The sequence below is a fragment of the Saimiri boliviensis genome (assembly GCF_048565385.1).
Source record: "Saimiri boliviensis isolate mSaiBol1 chromosome 19 unlocalized genomic scaffold, mSaiBol1.pri SUPER_19_unloc_1, whole genome shotgun sequence".
Lineage (NCBI taxonomy): Eukaryota > Metazoa > Chordata > Mammalia > Primates > Cebidae > Saimiri > Saimiri boliviensis.
This window is the reverse complement of record NW_027412502.1, coordinates 2,369,595-2,393,793: the sequence shown is the minus strand read 5'-3', so window position 1 is coordinate 2,393,793 and position 24,199 is coordinate 2,369,595. Positions and strand designations below refer to the sequence as shown.

At 39.8% G+C, this 24,199-nt stretch overlaps 1 protein-coding gene, 1 long non-coding RNA gene and 2 other non-coding genes across 5 annotated transcripts in view; all 4 read right to left on the bottom strand.

Annotated features, from left to right (window-relative positions):
- Window positions 1-24,199, bottom strand: part of LOC141583197 (uncharacterized) — a 776,849-nt gene that overhangs the window by 140,865 nt on the left and 611,785 nt on the right. The window lies entirely within an intron of this gene.
- Window positions 1-24,199, bottom strand: part of LOC141583209 (putative POTE ankyrin domain family member M) — a 67,522-nt gene that overhangs the window by 14,477 nt on the left and 28,846 nt on the right. The gene's annotated exons all lie outside the window — the stretch shown is intronic.
- LOC141583227 (U6 spliceosomal RNA) lies at window positions 551-657 on the bottom strand. The gene has a single exon (XR_012515920.1). It is a non-coding gene; the product is annotated as a U6 spliceosomal RNA (small nuclear RNA).
- Window positions 22,602-22,708, bottom strand: LOC141583230 (U6 spliceosomal RNA). The gene has a single exon (XR_012515923.1). It is a non-coding gene; the product is annotated as a U6 spliceosomal RNA (small nuclear RNA).

Here is a 24,199-nt window from a genome sequence, read left to right as displayed (position 1 = left end):
TGCCTACACCTATGTCCTGAATCGCTTTGCCTATTTTTTTTCTAGATTTTTTTTATGGCATTATGTCTTATGTCTAGATCTTTAATCCATCTGGAGGAAATTCTACTGTATCAGGAAGAGGTCCAGTTTCTGCTTTCTGGACACTGGTAGCCTGTTTTCCCAACAACAATTATTAAACAAAAAATCCTTTTCCCATTGCTTGTCTTTGTCAGGTTTATCAAAGATGAGATGGTTGTATATGTGTGGCATTGCCACCAGGACCTCTGTTCTGTTCCATTACTCTATTTCTCTGTTTTAGTACCAGTACCATGCTGTTTTGATTCCTGTAGCTTTGTATTATAGTTTGAAATCGGGTAGCATGATGCCTCTGGCTTTGTTCTTTGTGCTTAGCATTGTCTTGGATATCCACACTCTCTTTTGCTTCCATATGAAGTTTAAGGTGGGTTTCTCCAGTTCTGTGAATAAGATCATTGGTAGCTTGAGGGGGACAGCATTGAATCTATAAATTACTTTGGGTAGTATGGCCATTTTCAAGATATTGATTCTTTCTACAAATATGGAATGATTCATGAATTTTTAGGTCCTCCTTGAGCAGGGGCCATGCTAATCTTCTTTGAATCATTCCAATTTTAATATATGTGCTGCCAAAGTGAGCACCAGTAATGTTGTTTATACTGGATATATTGCCTGTTAGCTCCTGCGATGTTTTACAATGATTTTTGGCCTCCTTGCATTGGATGATGACATACTTCTTTCACTTAGTGAACTTTGTTTCTACCCACATTCTGAATTCTACTTGTATCATTGCATACATGTCAGCCTCTGGCCAGTTCTGAAAATTTGAACAGGCTGAACAGTTGATGTAATCATCTGGAGGAAAGAAGGCATGCTGACTTCTTGAGTTTCAGTGTTCTTGCCCTGATTCTTCCTCATCTTTATGAGCTTATTCACCTTCAACCTTTGAGGTTGCTGACCTTTGCACAGGATATTTTTCTTTTATCATATTTGATGATCTTGAGGGTTTGATTGTGGTTTAAAGTAGAATCAGGCAGCTGCCTTTGGTTTTGGAGGATTTTAGGGGGCCAAAATTCACCTCTCAATTCCTGGGCTGTGTGCTTTAACTCTGGGAAACTTATATTGGGTCTCAACTTTGTTCTCTGGCTCCTCAAAGTTTGGAGTCTACTGCACTGAAGGCAGCAAAGTGTGGCAGCTGTGGCAGAGTGTTAGCAAATGCAAACCTGCCTGCTTCCCTGTTGGCATTTGCCCAGTGGTGGAAGTGGTGGAGGCAAGACAGCTTGGTGGCGGCCAGAATACCCCTTCTGTGTGTGCTGTTGCATTGGAGGTAGTGTTGGTTCAGGCTGGGGTGCTGGCCTGTGCATGTCTGGGTGCCGTCTCTGTGACCCCCTAAGCAGCAACGACCACTCAACGTATATTAGCATTCCCTTTTCGTGCACAGAATTAGCACAAGGAGAAGGTGTTGGCAGAGGTTGTGATTTTGTTCCTCTGCCTACCATGGCTCTTTCTTCAATGGGAGTTGGTGTGGGTTGAAGTGTGTGCTACATTCCCATGTGCTGGTAGGGCAAGTGCAGCAAAATCCACTCATGTAAACACACACCAGCAAAGTGACGTAGGACGTTTTTGTATAAAGAGCTTCAGTATGGAGAGGCAATGTAGAGGCGGGTGCGTGCCTGAAGAGTCCACTTTGCTTCATCTCTTCACTGCTCAGGCATGGTCCACTGGCACAGAAACAAAGGTGTGGGCAGCTGAGAGTGCCCTGTAGGCAGGTGTGGCCAGGCTGGGGCCTGGGAGAGGCAAGCAGACTAAGGAGTGCTGAGGTCAGACCAGCTTCATCTCATGTGCAAGAATGCCCAGTAGATATCACGCCTCAGATAACTCTCTGAAAAGTGAGGCCCCAGCACAGCACAGCTGCTCTACAAAAACGTGGCCAGACTTCTTTTTTAAGCAAGTCTCCTTTTATTAATAGGGAAAATCACATACGTGATCTCTGCTGGGCAATCTTCACATGAGATGTGGCTGATCAGACCTCCACAGTCCTAAAGTGCTGGGATAAAGTGTCTCATAAGACCCAGTAGAGCCTAGAGAGATAGCTGTGCCTGCCCTCTGGGCTTCACATCAGCTGGCTTCCTGCTCCATCACTTTGCTTGTCTCCTGGGGGCTCTACCCCAGAGAGATGTGAGTTAGCCATCACTTAGTGTAATCATCCCAGGATAGAGGGTCTGTTCTATGGGCCCAAGCCAGAGTTCCCTGTCCAGTGATAAGCAGTGGGGGGTATGTGGTATCCACAAGAGATGGACTGCCTTGTTCCTTGGGTCAACTGCAGCTTGTTAGAGTTGTCAATATGGCACTTAGGGTCTTTGCTTTCTTGATATTCTGAAGGTAACAAGGGTAGATCCACTGCAGAGGCAGTTGCAGAGAGGATTTCAGTCGATCTGTGAAGCTCTGTCCAAGAAATTGCCAAGTTGCTACTGGCTTGTTGGCTTCAGTGGGGTCCTGGATAAAGACCCAAGCCAGGAGGACCTGCTCATTGAGGAGATATGGAAGCCAGCACCCACGTAAGGGTTCAGCCAGCTTCCCATAAGGCTGCTGTGGTATACTGGGGGTCCACTCCAGTACCTAATTGCCTCATATCTTCCAGCGACTCAAGGTATCACTAGTGAAGCCTGCAAAAAGACAAAGATAATAGCCTGCCTCTTCCTCTGGGACCTCTGTACCACTGAGGTACAATCCCGTTGCCAATCTGGACACAACTACGAGAGGTGGCTGGAAACAATTTCAGAAGTCTTGTCTAGTCAGGAGGAACAAGATCAGAGACTTGCTTTTAAAAAAGTCTGGCCATGTTTCTGTAGAGCAGTTGTGCTGTGCTGGGGGTTCACTTCAGCCCCTGGTTCCCTCAGACACTCTGAAGTCCCAAGGTTGAAATGGCTGAGTTGCCCAAACAACAAAGATTACAGTCTGGTCCTCTCTCTGGAAGCTCTGATTCAAGGAGGCCTGAAACATCTGTCAGCCAGAGAACAGCAGTGAAGGCAGCCAGAGACCCTGGTTGAAAAGCTGTACCCAGTGACTAAAGATGTGGTTGGGGATTGACTTAAACAAGGGTCTGGCCATGTTTTTGCAAGGTGGCTCTGCTGTGCTGAGCTACCACTTACACCCCTGGTCAGCTTGGGTTCTACAAAGCCCTAAGGCCAGAACCTAGTCATCCAAATAACAAAGATGGTGGCCTGCCTTTCTCTGTGGGAGCTCTGTCTAAGGAATGTTTCATATCTCCATAGGCCAGGGAACACCTGTGAGGGTAGATGTAAGCACCAGGTGGGAGGTCCTGTTCAGTAAGAAGGAACAGGATCAGGAGCCTGCTAACAGAAGCAGTCTGGCCATGATTTGGTAAAGCAGCTGTGCTGTGCTGCGGGAACTCTTCTGCCCCTGGTCGGTTTGTACTCTCCAATGCCCACAGGCTGGAATAATTAAGTTCCTCCAACAGGAAAGATGGCAGCCTGTCCTGTCTTTTCTTTCACAGTTTACCTTGTGTGATGGAGCTGAATTTTTAGGCTGTTAATTTTTACAATAAGCGTTACAATTGTTCAGAAAGAATCTTGCTGTTCTCTTTCAGGTTAGATGTATGAGAATTCATTGTCTCCTGTAAATAAACCTGTTTAGGTTTTGTTCTCTGGAAAGAAGTCTCTTTCTGCTATCTGGCTTTGGTCACAGTCATGTAGAGCAGTAGCCAGTCTACAAGGACATGACTGAATTTCCATTTCCAGCGTTTCCTAGTTGTGTCTCACATTTTCCAATTCAGAACTGACCATTTTATTCTTCGTTGTCAAAATGCTAAGCTGTCCACTGTCTTTAAATACTGTCTTTGTTCATTCTTCCTTATCCAATTTTATAGCCTTTTGAATATTAGCATTCTTTTCTTTCACACTTTCAATGTCCTCCAAAAAAATTTTTTTCCCTTAGCAGGTTCTGCTGTTGAATTTTGTCTAGTTCCAGTCTAAGCATGGCAATTTTTTCCCAGAACATGCTATTTTCATGCAAGAGATCTTTTTCTTTCTTATGGCTAAGAGAATTCTAAGTCAACAAAGCAACATTTTAGTTAGCACACAATAGAATAACATATCATAATTTCCTCTGAATTTAAAGCATAAGATGTATATTTGTATAATGAAAGAATTCCCATGGTGAATATGTAACTGAAAAAAAGTTGAACAAAACTTCAAACCTAATAGAGTGTAAATTCCAGAAAGTTCCAATATTGATTTAAACACCACGAAAAATAAATCACTAGAGGATTTTAAAGAATTTTGGAATTGGAAAAGCCTTTCTCTGAATAACAAAATAATCATAGGCATAAAATATAAGATTAATACATTTGACTACGTTTTAAAAATTGGATTTACACTCTGATATCTATCCTATAAACCACACCATTGTAAGAGCCTTAGCTATGCATATATTTGGACAGAAGCAGTTCCTCTAAGTTTTCAAGTTCCTTTTTCTGAAGAAGGTTTTATCAATATATGACTTTTCTAATACTGTTATAGTCAGTTATAAGAATTACATTTATTCATAACTTAAATCTAAGTTTTGTATCCTATATGTACACATCTGCATCTAAGCATTGCACTTCTACATCCAACTGTGAACTCATTTAAGATCAGGATTCTTAAAAAGAGAAATAAAAAAATATATGCAGCTGGATACTGTGGCTCACACCTGTAATCCCAGCAGCATGTAATGTTCAGTGTTCTATGTAGTACTGCACTTCTACATGTGGCTGGGTGCAGTGGCTCCCACCTATAATCCTAGCTGCTGAGGTGCATGGATCACGAGGTCAGAAGTTCGAGACCAGTGTGGCCAGCATAGGGAAACTTCGTCTCTACTAAAAATAAAAAAATTAACCAGGAATGGTGGTGTGAACCTGTAATCCCAGCTACTCAAAAGGTTTAGGTAGGAGAATTATGTGAACCAGTAGGTGGAGGTTGCTGTGAGCTGAGATCATGCCATTGCACTCCAACCGGGGCGACAGACTGTGTGAGACTCTGTTTCAAAATAAACGTGTGTGTGTGTGTGTGTGTGTGTTTGTGTGTGTGTGTATGTATATAGGTGTGTATATATATGTGTGTGTGTGTGTATTTACCTGTACATGTGTGTAATACACACAGATGTATATAGTATATTGTGAAGAATTTTCCCTATGTTGTCTGATGCTAGTTCTAGTGATCCTCCAGAAAATCACCATTACGTCTGTGGTGTAAACACATAATACAAAAGAAACCTTTAATTCAAAATATTAATAATAAATAAGATAGGACTTATAGAGTTTTTCTTAGAAATCATAAGATTAAGGAAGATCCAAGATGCCTGAATAGGAACATCTTCGGAATGTAGTTACCAGCAAGAACAGTGCAGAGAGTGAGTGCTCACTACATTTCCAAATAAGTTTTCACTGCCAACAGACCAGGAGATTCCTGAGCATAAAAGTGCCATGAGTTTTCATTTCAGCAGTTTCAGCCAGGGATGCATCAGGACAAAGAAACTCACAAAAGTTTGGGTGGCCATTTCAACTGGTGCCTGGAATGCCTGGGAGACAGAGCTGTCCATTCAACTGAAAGGGAGGGGGCTGAGACAGGAAACCAGGTGATGTGATCTGGCTTGATGGGTACCACACCCACGAGACAAGAAATCTGAAACACTCTGGATTAAGAGTTTCACAAAAAGCGCAGCTGGAACTGGGATGGCCCAACTTCGTGGGGGGAAGGGCATCCCCCAATACCAAGGCAGTCTGCCACTACCAATGCAGACTACTTTGTGCCAGGCAGGGCATCTAAGAAAAAAGGCAGCAGCATGGCAGGAATTTATAAATAAGGCTGACCTTCCTAGGACAGAGCACCTGGGAAAACAGCAGATTATGAGTTCAGCTGCAGCAGAGTTAAAGGTACCAGCTCAGCAGCTCTGTACAAAACAACAGAACTCCCAGCACAGCACTTGAGCTCTTATAAGGGACAGAATGTCTCCTCAAGCAATTCTCTGAGCCCCATATACACAAAAAGACACCTCATAAAGGAAAGCTGAGGCCAACATCTGGTGGATACCATTCTGCTATGAGGATAGCGGAGGCAGAAACTGGCAGCAACCCTTGCTGTTCTGCAGCCCCACGGGTGATCTCCAGGTGAGTGGGATCTTGACAGCACCTCCAGTGATCCTGCAGCAGAGGGGCCTGAATGTTAGTAGGAAAACTAAGTGGAAAGAAATAGCTTCAACATCAATAAAAAGGGCATCCATTTAGAGACCCCACCTGAAAGTCACCAGGTAAAAAGACCACAGGTAGATAAAGCCACTAAGATGGGAAGAAACCAGCACAAAAAGGAAGAAAACACCAAAAACCAGAAGACTTCTTCTCATTTAAGGGATCATAACTCCTCACCAGCTAAGGATCAAAGATAGATGGAGAATGAATCTGATGAATTGACAGAAATCGGCTTCAGAAGGTGGGTAATAACAAACTTCTCAGAGCTAAAAGAACACGTGCTAACCCAATGTGAAGAAACTAAGAACCTAGAAAAAAGGTTAGATGATATACTGATTAGAATAAATAGATTAGAGAAGAATAGAAACGACTTGATGGAGCTGAAAAACACACCACAACAACTTCATGAAGCATACACAAGTTTCAAAGGCAGAACTGACCAAGCAGAAGAAAAAGTATCAGAGATTGAAAATCAATGCAATGAAGTAAAATAAGAAGGCAAGAATAGAGAGGAAAGAGTGAAAAGAAATGAACAAAGCCTCCAAGAAATATGGGATTATGTGAAAAGACCTAATCTACGTTTGATAGGCACACCTCAGTGTACAGAAAGAATGAATGCAAGCTGGAAAACACTCTTCAGGATATTATCTAGGAGAACTTCCCCAACCCAGCAAGGCAGGCCACTATTCAAGTCCAGGAAGTATGGAGAACACCACAAAGATATACCTCAAGAAGAGCAACCCCAAGACACATAATCGTCAGATTCACCAGGGTCGAAATGAAGGAAAAAATGCTGAGGGCAGCAAAAGAGAAAGTCGGGTTACCCTCAAAGGGAAGCCCACCAGACTCACAGTGGATCTCGCCACACAAAACCTACAAGCCAGAAGAGAGTGGGGGCCAATATTCAACATCCTTAGAGAAAAGAACTGTCAACCTAGAATTTAATATCCAACCAAATTAAGCTTCACATTCGAAGGAGAAAGAAAATCCTTTATGGACAATTACTGAGAGATTTTCTCACCACCAGGCCTGCCTTACGAGAGCTCCTGAAAGGAGCACTAATCAAGGAAAGGAACAATCAGTAACAGCCACTCCAAAAATGTACCAAATGGTAAAGACTATCGACACAATGAAGACAATGTGTCAACTAAAGGACAAAACAGCCTGCTAGCGTCAAAATGGCAGTATCCAATTCACACATAACAAAATTATCCTTAAATGTAAGTGGACTAAATGACCCAATTAAAAGACATAGACCATCTGATTGCATAAAATGTCAAAACCCATCAGTGTGCTGTATTCAGGAAACCCATCACTTGTGCAAGGACACATGTAGGCTAAAAATAAAGGGATGCAGAAAGACGTGTCAAGCAAATTGAGAGCAAATAAAAAGCAGGAGCTGCAATCCTAGTCTCTGATAAAATGGACTTTAAAACAACAAAGATCAAAAGACACAAAGAAGGGCATTACATAAAGGTAAAAGGATCAATGCAACAAGAAGAGCTAACGATCCTAAATATTTATGCACTCAATACAGGAGCACCAGGGTAGCACCGAGGAACATAATGCAAGTCCTTAATGACTTACAAAGAGACTTAGACTCCCACATAATAATAATGGGATACTTTAACACTCCATTGTCACTGTTAGACATATCATTGAGACAGAAAATTAAGAAGGAGATCCAGGACATGAACTCAGATCTGGACCAAGCAGACCTAATAGACATCTACAGAAATATCCAACCCAAATCCATAGAATATACATTCTGATCAGCACCACACAGCACCTACTCTAAAACTGACCACATAATTTAAAATAAATCACTCCTAAGTAAATGCAAAACAAATGAAATCATAACCGTCTCTCAGACCATATGCAATCAAATTAGAACTCAGAATTAAGAAACTAACTCAGAACTGCAGAACTTCATGAAAATAGAACAACTGGCTCCTGAATGTCGACTGGATAAACAATGAAATGAAGGCAGAAATAAAGATGTTCTTTGAAACAAATGAGAACAAAGACACAACGTGCCAGAATCGCTGGGACACTTTTAAAGCAGTGTCGAGAAGGCAATTTATAGTAATAAATGCCAACTAGAGAAGCAAGGAAAGATCTAAAATTGACACTCTATTGTAAAAATTGAAAGAGCTAGAGGAGAAAGGCCAAAAAAATCTCAAAAGCTAGCAGAAGACAAGAATTAACTAAGATCAGAACAGAACTGAAGGAGACAGAGACACAAAAAGCCCTTCATAAAATCAATAAGTCCAGGAGCAGATTTTTTGAAGAGATCAACAAAATAGACAGAGCCCTAGCCAGATTAATAAAAAAGAAAAGGGAGAAGAATGAAATAGATGCAATAGAAAACGATAAAGGGGATATCATCACTGACTCCACAGAAATACAAACTACACTCAGAGATTACTACAAATAACTTTATGCATATAAACCAGTAAACCTGGATGAAATGAATAAATTCCTCAACATTTGTACTCTACCAAGACGAAACCAGGAGGAAGTTGAAACCCTGAGTAGATCAATAACAAGGGCTGAATTAGAGGCAGGAATCAATAGCCTACCAACCAAACAAAGTCCAGGTCCAGAGGGTTCACAGATGAATTCTACCAGAAATACAAAAAGAAGCTGGTTTCATTCCTTCTGAAACTATCAATCCATACGAAGAGAGAGAATCCTCCCTAACTCATTTTGTGAGACCAACATCATCCTGATACCAAAACCGGGCAGAGACTCAACTAAAAAAGAAAACTTCAGCCCAATCTCCATGATGAATATCGATGAAAAAATCTTCAATAAAATACTGGCAAACTGACTGCAACAGCACATCTAGAAGCTTATCTGTCACGAACAAGTAGGCTTCACCCCAGGAATGCAAGCCTGGTTGAACATATGCAAATCCATAAATGTAGTCCATCATATAAAGGAACCAAAGTCCAAAACCACATGATTATCTCAATAGATGCAGAGAAGGTCTTTGATAAAATTCAACAGCGCTTCATGGTAAAAACTCTCAATAAACTAGGTACTGGCGGAATTTAGCATAAAATGATAAAAGCTATGTATGACAAGCCTACAGCTTGTTCAGTTCAATATCATACTGAACGGGCAAAAGCTGGAAGAATTCCTTTGAAATCAGGCACTGGACAAGGATGCCCTCTCTCACCACTCCTATTCAACATATTATTGGATATTCTAGCCAGAATAATCAGCCAAGAAATAGAAATACAGGGTAATCGATTATGAAATAAGGAAGTCATAGTGTCTCTATTTGCAGATGACATGATTGTATATTTAGAAGACCATCGTCTCAGTCCAAAATCTTCTGAAACTGATAAGCAACTTCAGCAAAGTCTCAGGATACAAAATAATTGTGTAGAAGTCACAGGCATTCCTATATACCAACAGACAAACAGAGAGCCAAATTAAGAGTAAACTCCCATTCACAACTGCTACAAAGAGAATAAAATACCAAGGAATACAACTAAAAAAGGATGTAAAGAACCTCTTCAAGGAGACCTACAAACCACTGCTCAACAAAATAACAGAGGACACAAACAGATGGAGAAATATTCCATGCTCAGGGTTAGGAAGAATCAGTATCATGAAAATGGCCATACTGCCCAAAGTAATTATAGATTCCATGCTATCCCCATCAAGCTACCAATGAACTTCTTCACAGAACTGAAAAAAAAAGAAACACTTTCTACTTCATATAGAATCACAAGAGATCCCACATAGCCAAGACAATTCTAAGCAGAAAGAACAAAGCCAGGGACATCACATTGCCAGACTTCAAACTATACTACAAGGCTATAGTAATCAAAACAGCATGGTACTGGTATCAAAACAGCATGGTACTGGTACCAAAACAGAGACATAGACCAATGGAACAAAATAGAGACCCCAGAAGAAACACCACACATCTACAACCATCTGATCTTTGACAAACCTGGCAAAACAACCAATGAGGAAAGGACTCCATGTTTCATAAAGTGTGTCCGGAAAACTCGCTAGCAATATGCTGAAAGCAGAAACTGGACCCCTACCTGTCACCTTACTCTGAAATTAACTCCAGATGGATCAAATATTTAAACATAAAACCTAACACCATAAAAACTCTAGAAGAAAATGTAGGCAAAACCATACAGGACATAGGCATAGGCATGGACTTCCTAACTAAAACACCAAAAGCAATAGCAATAAAAGCCAAGATAGACAAATGTGATCTAATTAACCTCCACAGCTTCTGTACAGCAAAAGGATCACCATTAGAGTGAATCAGCAACCAAGAGAATGGGAAAAAATGTTTGTGATCTACCCATCTGACAAAGGGCTAATATCCAGAATCTACAAGGACCTAAAATAGATATACGAGAAAAAAACAAACAACCGCATGTAAAAGTGGGAAAAGAATATGAATAGACACTTCTCAAAAGAAGACATATATGAGGCCAACAAACATATGAAAAAATGCTCATCATCAGTGGTCATTTCAGAAATGCAAACTAAAACCACATTGAGATATCATCTCATGCCAGTTAGAATGGCGATCATCAAAAAAATCTAGAGACAACAGACGCTGGAGAGAATGTGGACAAATAGGAACACTCTTACACAGTTGGGGGAGTGTAAATTAGTTCAACCATTGTTGAAGGCAGTCTGGCGATTTCTCAAGGATCTAGAAATAGAAATTCCATTTTACCCAGCAATCCCATTATTGGGTATATACCTAAAGAACTATAAATTGCTCTACTATAAAGACACATGCACACATATGTTCATTGCAGTTCTGTGTACAATAGCAAAGACCTGGAACCAACCCAAATCCCCATCAATGATGCACTGGACAAAGAAAATATGGTACATATACACCATGGAATAGTAAGCAGCCATAAAAAACGATGAGTTCATGTCCTTCATAGGAACTTAGATGAATCTGGAAACCATCATTCTCAGGAAACTGACACAAGAACAGAAAGCCAAACACCACATGTTCTCACTCATAGGTGGGTGTGGAACAATGAGAACACGTGAACTCAGGGAGAAAAGCATCACACACTGGGGGCAGTTGTGGGGGTTAGGAGAGGGACAGTGGGCAGTGGGGAGGGAGTGGAGGGTGCGGAAGGATAACATGAGGAGAAATGCCAGATACACTATGCACTTAAAGTAAAATTTAAAAAAATTCTTTAAAAATGATGAGAATAGAATCACCAGTTGGTTTCATTCTCCTTAAATATTTTCTCAATATCGGGTGAAAGTATTTGATAAATGAGTCTTTAAAACTATATTATTGTGCTGTGAGAACTTTGAGAGACTGTTGTCACAGTAATGAGGAATGTCACTATCCACAGTCATTTTTCCCTTATCCCACTAAAATTAAAACATATGAGGACATGGCTTGAAAGGATAGCAAACACTGGCATTTGTTTTGATTATCTCTCAAAATCTAAACAGAAAAGCTACTTCTCTTATTAATCAATCAAATATTATTAATAAAATATATTTGACTTAGTTGATGATATAGAATATCAATTTCAGTGTCCTAGCTGCTTTTCATTGTTGATGGGTTGAGTGTTCCCCTTAAATAACACATTTCTATTGGGTGATACTAATTATTATGAATAATGTTTTATAAATAAAATTATTACAGCCATTAGTTCTCTCTCTTCTCCTCCCCCCCCACACTTGTCTCCTCCATTTTCTTCTGGCTCTGCTTCCTTTTCCCTTCTACCTTCTTTCTCGAATTCTTTTGCTTATCTATCATTCATTCATTTAATCTATATTTACTAGCACTTAAAGCTTCTTTAGAAGCTTCCATACTTCTGCCAAGATGGCAGAATAGGAACTGCTCTGGAGCACAGTTCCCAGTGAACGCAATGCAGAAGGCAAGTGACCTCGGCATTTCCAATCGAAGTACCAGGTTCACCTCAATAGAACTGCTTGAACAGTGAGCATAGCCTAAGGGGGGCAAAGTGAGGCAGGGTGGAGCACTGACTCACCTGGGAAGTGCAACTGGCTGGAGGATGTCCCTCCTACCCAACAGAGGCCATTGGGGAACTTCTAAAGCCACTCCTGCACTTCAGTTCAGATACTGCACTTGTCCCATGGTCTTTATATCCCGCACCAGGAGATTTTAGCTGGGCCAACAAGCGCTGTGGCTGACCAGTATGAATCTAAGAGGCCACTTCAGCCAGTGCCATGAGTTTTCAGCACAAATCTCAGTGGCCAGTTTGGCTGGCACCTGGAACTCCTGCAAGAGAGAGCCTCCCACTCCCCAGAAACAAAGGGGAGCTGAAGGCAGGGAGCCAAGTGACCTTGAGTGGCAGGTGTCCCACAACAAAGACCAGCCAACTGAAGCACACTGGCATGACAGTTTTACAGTCAGCAGAACAGTTTGAGCTCAACCCGCGATGATGGAGCTCAGTGAGGGGAAGGGCATACGTCAATGCCAAGGCAGTTCTAACCTTACCTGTGTAAACAAAAGCAAAGTTTACACAGCATCTGGACTGAGCCCACAGCAGCTCAACAGTGCCTCTACAGGCAGATTGCGACTAGACTCCCTCCTTGCTGAGCAGGACACCTCTGACACAAAAAGGCAGCAGCACATCAGAGACTTATAAATAAACCCTATCTTCCAGGGACAGAGCACCTGGGAAAGGGCTAGCTGTGACTTATGCTACAGCAGACTTAAACGTCCCTGCCCAGCAGCTTTCAACGGAGCAATGAAGCTCCCAGCACACTTGAGCTCAGATAAGGGAGAGACTAACTCCTCAAGTGGCTCACTGACCCCAATATATCCAGAAGGATACCTCATAGAGGAGAGCTCTGGCTGATATCTGGTGGGTACCCTTCCGGGATGAAGCTACCAGAGAAAGGAACAGGCAGCAATCCTCGCTATTCTGCAGCCCCACAGATGATTCCCAGGCAAACATAGTCTCTAGTCGACCTCAAGTAGTCCTATAGCAGAGAGGCCTGTTAGAAGAAAAACTAAAAAAAAAAAAAAAGAAAAAAAAAAAAACAGAAAGAGAGAGAAAGACGTAGCTTCAACATCAACAGAAAGAATATCCACTCAGAGATCCCATCCAAAAGTCACCAACTTCAAAGACCAAACTTAGAAAAGTCCACAAAGATTGGAAGAAAAAAATACACAAAAAATGAAATCGCCGCAGACCAGAACGACTCTCCTCCTCCAAGGGATCACAACTCCTAACCAGCAAGGGAACAAAACTGGATGGAGAATGAATTTGATGAATTGACAGAAGCAGGCTTCAGAAGATGTGTAATAACAAACTTCTCTGAGATAAAGGAACATGTTCTAACCTAATGCAAAGAAGCTAAAAACCTTGAAAAAAGGTTAGATGAAATGCTAACTAGAATAATCAGCTTAGAGAAGAACATAAATGACTTCACGGAGCTGAAAAACACAGCACAAGAACATTGGGAGAAGTGCCTCATGTAGGTGATGGGGGGGATGCAGGCAGCAAACCACCATGACATGTGTTTACCTATGCATCAATCCTGCAAGATCTGCACATGCACTTCAGAACTTAATTACAAAAAAAAAAAAAAAAAAAAAAAAAAAAAAAAAAAAAAAAAAAAAAAAATTCCTGACCATGGGAAGGGAAATCAGAAAAAGTGAAGAGAAATAGATCACGATCCCCAAGGATTCTCCTTTACTTTCAGGGAAGCAACGGTGTACAATAATAAAAATGAGGATTATCTGTCCCCAACTAGGAGCCTTCCTCTCTGGAAGCTTTCCTGAGAGCCAATTTCAACATTGGGTACTAATTCCCTGAGTCTAATCTTATAAAGAAAGTCTTTCTAATCCTATGTTGGAAAGACATGGAAGAACAAGGGGCATAATTAATAAAATTTGAACTGGAATTTATTTCCTAATGAAGTTTTAAAAACAAACAATTTCAAGGTAACTAGAGCTTTGTTTTACTGAGCTCTTCTAAGCATTATAATATGTTACAAGATAGTGAGTCGTCAAATTAGAATGAATAATTTAGTTCCTCTGACTTAAGTGCTTCAGAATATAGGAGAATGAATACATTTAATATTTATAGTCTTCACCTCTGAGATATGTGTAATCTTTACAAATATGAGTAACATACTAAAAATATTATATAGAGAAATGTTACAGTACACAAATGCAAAATTAAAAGTGACATAGAAGATAAATACTATGAATCCTTGCCTAAATATATATTTTCTTCAAATTAGAATACTGTTAAAGTGTGTTCTATAATCTCCTGTTAAATTGAAACATTTGATGACAATCCATGTATATGAACATCATCAGTTCATTGTGAAAAAAAAAAAAAAATCAGAGAGAAAAGAAAACCAAAAACTGGCAAATGAAAAATCTTACAACTACTGGATCTATTCTGTGTATTTTTATGTGTCGTGGGTGATGTTTATAAATAAAAAAGCTCTCTAATTGGCTTTAAAATAATGAATGTTTAAATAAATTATTTTTTTCAGAAAAATTAAAACTCTAATACCTTTTACTTCACATGACTTTAGTAATATTTGAGAAATAAAGACAGTTTTAAAGTTTATTGGTAAAATAAAGACATTAGCTCTAAATTAGGCAGGTCAGATATTAGGTTTGTAAAATGCTTTAAAGTAATAAACTGCTTTTTTTGACTTTTAAAATTTGTTCAACTTACCTGCTTTGGAGTCACTAGATTCTCGGTAAGGTCTGGGAACATGTGGAGTTAGCCGTGCTCCCTGGCTATGCTTTAAAAAGTCAGACTTTACATGCACTTGTGTCTGTTGCCCTAGGCTTCATACTTAGTACAAAATTAAAATCACTTACCTGCCAGGTGTTTCACAAAAAAAAAAAAAAAATTGCTAAGAGCTAACAGAGTAACATGTAATTGAAACTAATGAAAAACTTTTACATGGAAGCTTTGTGGAAAAAGTGAAATGTGCTTTCAGTAAAACATTATAAGGCATTAGAATGTAAATTTTTGCTTCATTCAGAAGGTTAAAAATTGTTTTGACTTAAATAGAATGAAGCTAAAGGTTTGAGCAAGTTGTGGAAGGTTTGTGAACTAGTCATCTTGTAAAAGAAACACCGTGTGAACACACTGGCTAAATTTAAAGGAGTATTGTTCAGTTTTTCCATAAATTGAACATTGGAATAAAAACACAACAGGGTTTTCTTAGAGCACTAGCTTTGTTTAATACAAATTTGTAAAAGGTTATCAAAAGCTTATAAGAATTTCAACTTATAGTCAAACTGATGAAGACTGGATGAATTCATCTTTAAGGTTTTATTAAAAATTTGAGTTGACATTAACAGTACACTAATGCAAGAGAGAAATTTGGCTTTCTTTCTTGAATATGATTTTAACATAATATTAAAGAATAAAAAATATTTCTGTCTCTCCTCAAACAAATTACAGGAAAAAGAAGGGAAAGACGCACGTTGCTTGAAAAGCTGAGTCTTCTAACAATGAGTAAAGGCTTTTGCCTTTAAACATTTTTTTGAGTTACCATTTTGGTTAAATAAATGACTTACTGTGACCTGGCATTCCATTTTATATCAAATGTTTTAGGCCTTTAGTATATTTATATCAATATTAATATATCTGATACACTTCCCCAAATCCAATTTTATCTTCAAAATTAAGTCTTTTTGACTTCTTAATTTGGAATGCAAAAGAGGGCACTGAAAAATCGAAAAGAGAAATATATGGAATTACTTGACATATTTTTACATAAGGAGCACTGTCAAAATAAGAAATATTTTACCTTTTTCAGATTATATTGTAATCAATATGATATATGTTTGAAAATTGTATGAAATTCCTAAAATTCCAATAGGTCAAAAGATATGCTATCTATTATATTGTTTCCATGATAAACTGTAGACCACAGAAATGTACAAATTTTCTTTTCAGTCATGTAACTATAAGTATTTAACAACGTTTTCACACTTAACTGCTTAATACTAATGCAGTTTCTGAAAACTTCACAAGCACAAAATGTCCTAGAATATGGTGTCTTTTAGGAGGTTCCTGAAATAATGGAAAGTCAATGAAAAAGAGCTCTTGAATACAGATTTCTGGAAACTTTAGAATCACATCATTTCTCAAATAATCCCAAATACTTAAGGACTGTGTAAGATTTCCTGGAATTTTAATGAAAAGACTTATTTGTTTTTAAAACTCCTACCCAAATAGAAGAAAAATTAATTCAATACCAAGAAAACACTTTGTCAGACTGTCATTCTTAATCAGCTGTCATTCTAAATTGTTTATATATACAGTTTGAATGAACTCCATGATCTAAGTCAAGTTACCTATGACAACCCATCAGTAACAACTACTATGAACCTAAATTGGAGAAACAACTGATATTTAAATGGATATAAGTTCAAAGTTAAGCATGGACTCATGGAGAACCAAGACAGCTGCCTTGTCCTTCCTGGGTCCATACTTAAAGTTCCTCTTAAAGGAGAACTAGAAACCATTGCTCAAAGAAATAAGAGAGGTCACAAACAAATTTTTAAAATCCATGCTCATGGATACAAAGAATCAATATTATAAAAATGGCCACATAGTCAAATTAATTTACAGATTCAATGTTATTCCCATCAAGCTACCATTGTCTTTCTTAAGAGAATTGGCTAAAACTACCTTTAATTTCATATGGGATGAAAAAAGAGCCTGCATAGCCAAGCAAAAAGAATAACGCAGGAAACATCACACTACCAGACTTCAAACTACATTATCAGCTTACAGTAACCAAAACAGCATGGTACTGGAACCAAAACAGATATATGGACCAATGGAACAGAATAGAGGCCTCAAAAATAATGCCACACATCTACAACCATCTGATCTTTGACATACAAGACCAAATAAATAAATAAATAAATAAATAAATAAATAAATAAATAAATCGAAAATAAACCAATGGGGAATAGATTCCCTATTTAATAAATGGTGTTGGGAAAACTGACTAGCCATTTGCAGAAAACTGAAACTGGACCCCTTAATTACACCTTACACAAAAATTAACACAAGATGGATTAAAGCCTAAAACAGAAGACCTAAAATTATAAAAACCCTAGAAAAAAACCCTAGGCAATACCATACAGAACATAGGCATGTGCAAAGACTTTATGACTAAAACACTAAAAGCAATGGCAACAAATGTCAAAATTGACAAATGAGATCTAATTAAACTAAAAAGCTTCTGCACAGAAAACTAAAATGAAACAAAACAGATCTATCATCAGAGTGAATGGGTAACCCACGGAATGGGAGAAAATGTTTGCAATCAATCCATCTGACAAAGGGCTAATATGCAGAATCTATAAAGAACTTAAGTTTACCAGAATAAAACCAACTCCATCAAAAGGTAGGTAAAGAATATAAACAGATACTCCTCTAAAGAAGACATTTATGAAGCCAACAAACACATAATGAAAAGCTCATCATCACTTGTCATTTCAGAAAAACAATTATTGGAAAAGTCAGAAAACAACAGATGCTGGAGAGGATGTAGAGATATGGGAAATCTTTTCCACTGTTGGTGGGAGTGTAAATTAGTTCAACCATTGTGGAAGACAGTGTGGTGATTCCTCAACGATCTAGAAATAGAAATGCCATTGGACCCAGCAATCCCACTACTGGGTATGTGCTCAAAGGATTATAAATCATTCTACAACAAAGACATATGCACACATATTTTCACTGCAGCATTGTTCACGAGAGCAAAAACTTGGAACCAACCCAAATGCCCATCAATAATAAACTGGATAAAGAAAGTGTCACACATATACACCCACAGCCATGAAAAAGAATGAGTTCATGTCCTTCTCAGGGACATGGATGAAGCTAGAAACCATCATTCTCAGCAAACTGACACAAGAACAGAAAACCAAACATCACATATTCTCACTCATAAGTGGGAGTTGAACAATGAGAGTACATGGACACAGGAGGGGAACATCACACTCCGGAGCCTGTCGGGGTTGGGCCTAAGGGACAAATAGCATTAGGAGAAATACCTAAAGTAGATCATGGGTTGATGGGTGCAACAAGCCCCCACGGTATGTGTATACCTATGTAACAAACATGCATGTTCTGCACATGTACCACAGAATTTAAAGCATAATAAGAAGAATAAGAAATCTACTTTTAATTATAAAGCTCTTAAAGAAAATCCTTTTGAATCTCTTACTACCACATCATAGTTGGGACAAACTGCTGATATTTTCAAAGTAACAAACATCAAACCAGAAAGAACTAGATTTAGGAACCAAACTCAGGTTGCTGTAGGGAACAGGGCAGAATGTTAGGATTGAAAGGTCACCACTGATCCTTCAGTCTGGCCTTGGCTGGCAACCTTGGCTGACAAAAGATGGCCTAATGTGGACAGAAACTCTTAGGCTAAAAAAAAAAAAAAAGGAATTTCTGCTCACTAGAAAATACATACGTGGCAGCTACAAAGTTTTAGCCAATTCAGATGACTTGCTTCACAAAATTTGGAATATTCCCTTGGATTTGACCAAGTCAGAAAGATATGGTCATACTTGATGGAAGAAAAGTGAAATAACAACAAAATCTAAAACATAAATAAAAAAAGTTAAGCAAAATTAAAAAATGCACAATAAATATGATTACTGAGTGTTATAATATTAAGGAGAAATTAAAACCAAGTGGTTGGTAATCTTAACTTTTAGTCATTAAGGAAAAATTTTAAGACAAATCTCTAATTTAGCCACTTACCTGGAAATAAGGCTCAGGCTGATGACTGTTCTCTACCATCTTAGAAGTAGGAAAAAAATCACACTCACCTTTCCTGTCAGAAGCAAGCTGAGACTCAAGAAAGGAAGTGCCTGCTCTCCACCATCATGGAAGCAGAAAAACCTGTCTTCCTCACCGGAAATGAGAAAAACTTCACAAAAGGAGCTGTAAAGCAAAATCAACCTTAGCTCTGAACCAAATTTTGGGAGATCTGGGACTCTCCAGGGGGCAGAAGCTCCCAAACGTCAGCAAATCATCTATCATATTGGTTTGAACAATAAGGATATCCCAGGTTGGTATCAAGCAATAATAACATTTATCAAAGGTCAGGGCCACATTTGTAATGTTCTCTCTCTCTCTCTCTCTCTCTCTCTCTCTCTTTTGAGGCCGAGTCTCTCTCTGTTGCCAGGCCTCAGACTGGATTGCAGTTGCGAGATCTCAGCTCACTACAACCTCTGCCTCCTGGGTTTAAGCAATTCTCTGGCCTGAGCATCCCAGGTAGCTGGGACTACAGGCGCATGCCTCCACGCCCAGCTATTTTTTTTTGTTTGTTTGTTTGTTTTGTTATTTTTAGTAGGGACGGAGTTTCACTATGTTGGCCAGGATTGTCTTGACTTCTTGACCTCAAGATCCATCCGCCTTGGCCTCCTGAAGTGCTGGGATTACAGGCTTGAGCCACCGTGCCAGGCCCATGTCCTTCTCTTTTTATCTTTATTCGTTTAGCCTGTTTTGTCAGAAACTAGGATTGCAACACCTGCTTTTTTCTGTTTCCCATTTGCTTGAAGGATTTTTCTCCATTCATTTTGAGCCTATGTGTAGGAGTTCATGTGAGATTGGTCTCTTAAAGACAGCATACTCAAATGAGTCTTGGCTCTTTATTCATCTTGCTGCCCTATGTCTTTCAGTTGGAGCATTTAGCCCAATTGGTTAGCACTGATATATATGGATTAGATGCTGACATCACGCTCCTAATTGATAATTTCACAGACTTGTGTATGTGGTTGGTTTTTTAGCATCACTGATCTGTGTAATTCAGTGCATTTTTGTAGTGGCTGGTGATGATCTTTTCTTTCCATATTAATTTCTACTTTTAGGAGCTCTTGTAAGGTAGATCATTGGATAATGAATTCCCTCAGCATTTGCTTGCCTGAAAATGATCGTATTTCTCCTTCACTTATGACAGTTTTGCTGGCCTTGAAATTCTGGGTTGAATTTTTTTCTTTAAAAGTTGAATATCTCTTCTGGCTTGTAGGGTTTCAGCTGAGCAGTCCACTGTTAGTCTGAAGGGATTCCTTTTGTAGGTGACCTTGTCTTTCTCCCTAGCTGCCTTTGACAACTTTTATTTCATTTTGACCTCGGAGAACCTGATGATTATGTGTCTTAGGGGTGTTCTTCCCGTGGCATATCTGAGGTTCTCCGGATTTCCTGAATTTGAATGTTGTTCTGTCGTGCTAGGTTTGGGAAATTCTCATGAATGATATTCTGAAATATGTTTTCCAATTTGGTTCCATTTTTGTCATCTCTTTCAGGTACATTAATAAGGCATACATTTTGCCTTTTTACATAATCCTTTATTTCTCAAATATTTTGTTCATTTCTTTTCATTCTTTTCCCACATTCTTGCCTCTTTTCTTTCAGAAAGCCAGTTTTCAAGCTCTGAGACTCTTACCTTTGCTTGGTCTATTCTACTAGGTGGTCTTGCACATGAGATGGTGCTGGTCTGACCTCAGCACTCCTTAGTCTGCTTGCCTCTCCCAGGACCCCAGCCTGGCTACACCTGCTTACAGGGCACCCTTGGGTGCCCACACACATTACAAGAATTTTTATAATGCAATCACACACAATTACCATGTGGCTGCATTATAAAAATTCATGTAGTGTGCTTTTCAGCTCTATCACATCAGTTTATTCTTTTTTAAAAAATTGTACTTCAGGTTATAGGTATATGCAGATCATGCAGAATTGTTGCATAGGTACACTCACGGCAATGTGGTATCCTGCCTCCATCCCGTCACCTACATCTGGCATTTCTCTTCATGTAATCCCTCCCTGACCTCCCCACCCCTTGGTGTCCCCCTGTTGGCCACCCCCAAAAAGACCCCAGTGTGTGATGCTCCCCTCCCTGTGTCCACATATTCTCATTATTCATCACCCGCCTATGAGTGAGAACATGCAGTGTTTGATTTTCTGTTCTTCTGTCAGTTTGCTAAGGATGATGGTTTCCAGATTCATCCATGTCCCTACAAAAGACACAAACTCATCGTTTTTTGTGGCTGCATAGTATTCCATGGTGTATGTATGTCACATTTTCCTTTTCCAGTCTATTGTCGCTGGACATTTGGGTTGTTTTCAGGTCTTTGCCATTGTAAACAGTGCCACTGTGAACATACGTGTGCATGTGTCTTTATAATAGAATGATTTATAATCCTTTGGGTATATACGCAGTAATGGGATTGCTGGGTCAAATGGAATTACTATGTCCAGGCCCTTGAGCAAGTGTTACACTGCCTTCCACAATGGTTCAACTAGTTTACACTCCTAGCAACAGTGTAAAAGTGTTCCTATTTCTCCACATGCTCTCTGGTATCTGTTGTCTCCAGATTTTTTAATGGTCACCATTCTAACTGGCATGAGGTGATATCTCAATGTGGTTTTGATTTCTCTAATAACCAGTGATGATGAGTATTTTTTCATATGTTTCTTGGCCTCATATATATCTTCTTTTCAAAAGTGTCTGTTCATATCATTTCCCTAATTTGAATGGGTTTGCTTGCTTTTTTTCTTGCAAATCTGTTTTACTTCTTTGTAGATTCTGGATATCAGCCATTGGTCAGATGGGTAGATTGCAAAAATTGTTTCCCATCCTGTTGGTTGGCGGTTCACTCTAATGATTGTTTCTTTTGCTGTACATAAGCTCTGGAGTTTAATAAGGTCCCATTTGTCTATTTTCGTTTTTGTTGCCAATACTTTCGGTGTTTTAGTCATGAAGTACTTGCCTATACGTATGTCCTGAATGGCTTTGCCTGGGTTTTTTCTCTAGATTTTTTATGGCATTAGGTCTTATGTCTAGGTCTTTAATCCATCTGGAGGTAATTCTACTGTAAGGTGTCAGGAAGAGGTCCAGTCTCTGCTTTCTTCACACTGGTAGCCAGTTTTCCCAACGCCAATTATTTAACAGGAAATCCTTTCCCCATTGCTTGTGTTTGTCAGGTTTGTCAAAGATGAGATGGTTGTAGATGTGTGGCATTGCCACCAGGACCTCTGTTCTGTTCCATTGGTCTATGTCTCTGTTTTGGTACCAGTACCATGCTGTTTTGATTACTGTAGCCTTGTAGCATAGTTTGAAATCAGGTAGCATGATTCCTCTTGCTTTGTTCTTTTTGCTTAGCATTGTCTTGGCTATGCACACTCTCTTTTGCTTCCATATGAAGTTTAAGGTGGGTTTTTCCAGTTCTGTGAATAAGTTCATTGGTAGCTTGATGGGGACAGCAGTGAATATATAAATTACTTTGGGCAGTATGGCCATTTTCACAATATTGATTCTTCCTAAAAATATGAAATGCTTCATGAATTTGCATGTCATCCTTAAGCAGGAGCCATGCTAATCTTGCCTGTATCATTCCCATTTTAATATATGTGCTGCCATAGCAAGCACTGGTAAGGTTCTTTATACCAGCTCTATTGCCTGTTAGCTCCTGCGATGTTTCACAATGACTTTTGGCTTCCTTGCATTGGATGATGACATACTTCTTTCACTCAGTGAACTTTGTTTCTGCCCACATTCTGAATTCTACTTGTATCATTAAAGACATGTCAGCCTCTGATCAGTTCTGAAAACTTGAACAGGCTGAACAGTTGATGTAATCATCTGGAGGAAAGAAGGCAGGCTGACATTTTGAGTTTCAGTGTTCTTGCACTGATTCTTTCTCATCTCTATGATCTTATTCACCTTCAACCTTAGAGGTTGCTGACCTTTGCACAGGATATTTTTCTTTTATGATATTTGATGATCTTTTTGGTTTGATTGTGGTGTAAGGCAGATGCAGTCAGCTGGCTTTGGTTTTGGAGGATTTTAGGGGGCCAATATTCATCTCCCAATTCCTAGACTGTGTTCTTTAACTCTGGGAAATTTATATTGGGTTTCGACTTTGTTCTCTGGCTCCTCAAAGTTTGGATTCTACTGCACTGAAGGCTGCAAAGTGTGGCAGCTGTGGCAGAGTGCTAGCAGATGCAGAAGTGCCTGCCTCCCTGTTGGCATTCACCCAATGGTGGAAGTGGTGGAGGCAAGACCACTTTGTGGGAGCCAGGGGACCCCTGCTGTGTGTGCTGTTGCACTGGAGGTGCAGGCTGGGGTGCTGGCCTGTGCAGGTTTGGGTGCCTTCTCTGTGACCCCCTAAGCAGCAGCAGTCACTCAACGCATATTAGGGTCTCTTTTTTGTGCACAACATTAGCACAAGGGCAAGTTGTTGGCAGAGTTGGTTCTATTGGTTCTGTGCCTACCATCGCTATCTCTTCAATGGGAGTTCAGGTGGGTTGAAGTGTGTGCTACAGTCCCATGTGCTGGTAGGGCAAGTACAGCAAAATCCACTCATGTAAACACACAGCAGCAAAGTGATGTAGGAAGTTTGTGTATAAAGAGCTGTAGTATGGAGAGGCAATGTAGAGGTTGGTGCATGCCTGAAGGGTCCACGTTGCTGCATCTCTTCACTGCTCAGGCATGGTCCACTGGCACAGAAACAAAGGTGTGGGCAGCTGAGAGTGCCCTGTAGGCAGGTGTGGCCAGGCTGGGGCCCTGGGAGAGGCAAGCAGACTAAGGAGTGCTGAGGTCAGACCAGCTTCATCTCATGTGCTAGAATGCCCAGCAGAGATCAGGTCTCAGAGAACTCTCTGAAAAGTGAGGCCCCAGCACAGCACAGCTGCTCTACAAAAACGTGGCCAGACTTCTTTTTTAAGCAAGTCTCCTTTTATTAAGAGGGAAACTCGCACACCTTATCTCTGCTGGGCAATCTTCACATGAGATGTGGCTGATCTGACCTCCACACTCCTAAAGTGCTAGGATAAAGTGTCTCATAAGACCAAGTAGAGCCTAGAAGGATAGCTGTGCCTGCCCTCTGGGCTTCACGTCAGCTGGCTTCCTGCTCCATCA